Source organism: Chrysochloris asiatica, unplaced genomic scaffold, assembly GCF_000296735.1.
Source record: "Chrysochloris asiatica unplaced genomic scaffold, ChrAsi1.0 scaffold00037, whole genome shotgun sequence".
In the NCBI taxonomy this organism is placed as follows: Eukaryota; Metazoa; Chordata; class Mammalia; order Afrosoricida; family Chrysochloridae; genus Chrysochloris; species Chrysochloris asiatica.
In genome coordinates, this window is record NW_006408555.1 from 12,110,508 (window position 1) to 12,112,249 (window position 1,742).

At 52.8% G+C, this 1,742-nt stretch overlaps 1 pseudogene; it reads left to right on the top strand.

Moving 5' to 3' along the window:
* The first annotated feature begins 782 nt into the window (after nucleotides 1-782).
* On the top strand, nucleotides 783-1,365 carry LOC102841434 (annotated as a pseudogene).
* Nucleotides 1,366-1,742: the final 377 nt, after the last annotated feature.

A 1,742-nucleotide genomic window follows, 5' to 3' on the forward strand; every position in this document is an offset into this window, starting at 1 on the left:
CAACATCTCTCCAAATAAACACAATAAATCTATTTTTAATTTATAAAATTGGTCCATTGGGCATTCACTTACTCAGAATCTCTGAAATCACTTCAATTGTAAGGTATATCCCACAGTGGCCACTATTGGTCATTTATAGTATTACAGCTCAGCGCCACTATCTTGAATATGGTCTACAATAGGGCGTGTGTGTGTGTGTGTGTGTGTGTGTGTGTGTGTGTGTGTGTGTGTGTGTGGTTTGTTGATGTTGTTGTTAGGTGCCGTTGAGCTGGTACTGACTCATAGCAATGCTGTGCACAACAGAACAAAACACTGCCCAGTCCTTTGCCAACCTCACAATCATTGCCATGCTTGAGCCCATTACCACGTCCACTATGTGTGTGTGTGTGTGTGTGTGTGTGTGTGTGTGCGCGCGCGCGCGCAGGGGGCTAAATTCAGAAAGAATTCAAGTAAACCATTTGAAGAGAGTATAATAAAATAGGGAGCACAGAGGCTCCATAGGCTAAGCACTGGACTTCAAACCACAAGCCCACCAATCCAAGTCCACCAGCTGCTCCCTAAAAGAAAGATGAGGATGTTTACTCACACAGAAGACTTTTACGAGCTGGTGCACTGGATCAGTGCCAGGCCAGGTGTGCATGTCTCTTGGTCTGTCTGTGTCCTCATCAAGAGACCAGCCCCAGAGGCCCCTCAGGCCTATCCCTGCACCGAGCACCAGGAATCAGGAGTCACATCCCAGAGCACAGGCCCACCTTACTGCCCCTTCTAAATCCCTAGAGCTCATGGTGCCCACCACCACCACCTCCTGGACCATGACCCCCTTGGCACTGTGAATTTTTGGTTACGGCTCCCTGGTGTGGAGGCCTGACTTCGCCTACAGTGACAGCAGTATGGGCTTCATGCGTGTTTACAGCTGCCACGTCTGGCAGGGAGACACCTGATGCCTGGCTGTATTGTGAGCCTCCTTGAAGACCCCGAGGGCTGCACTTGGGGCCTGGTATACCAGGTTCATGGTGAACAGAGCATGCCATGCCAGATTCAAGTTGGACCTGTATAAGGCCATGCTCAGCAGCTATAACACAGAGGAGGTCACCAAGATAACCATGACCAGACACTCCAGGCATTGGCTTATGTGACTGCCCCCACAGAACCCTGGCTACCTTGGACCTGTGCCTGAGGACACCATGGCCACCACTGGGCTGCCGTGGCCTCTCAGGCCACACCTGGAGCACTCGCTCTGCCTGGCAGGGCTTCGTGCAGCTCTGTGGGTCTCAGACTCAGAATGAGCATCTGGCAGCTATTGTGAATGCTGTGGGTACCACACCACCCCACCAAGCAGGCTCTGGCACTAGTCTGAAGGGTTGAGCCCCTGTGGGGTGCCCTGTGGCCATCGGAGTCAGCCTTGATGGAACCGGAGCCCACTGAGAGTAAGAGGACAAAGTGGGTACCTGGGGACTTCCTCTCCCTAAGTTCCCACCCACCTGCCAGTCTCCAACTCTCCTGCTTGACAATGTCTTATGACTTGAAACTTAATTTATTGCTGCATGTTGGTATGGTGGGCAGGGTGGGGGTCCTGCTCTGGACACGGGGCGCTGATGAGTAGTGGCCTCACTGCAGACCACTGGTATCTGACAAGACTTCCTCTAATGCTGCTAACCGCAACCACCAGGTGGGCGCCTCCAGGATCCTCGACCCCTCTGCCCACCCAGGTCCTAGCCCCTAAAATACCACCTCCCCAATGT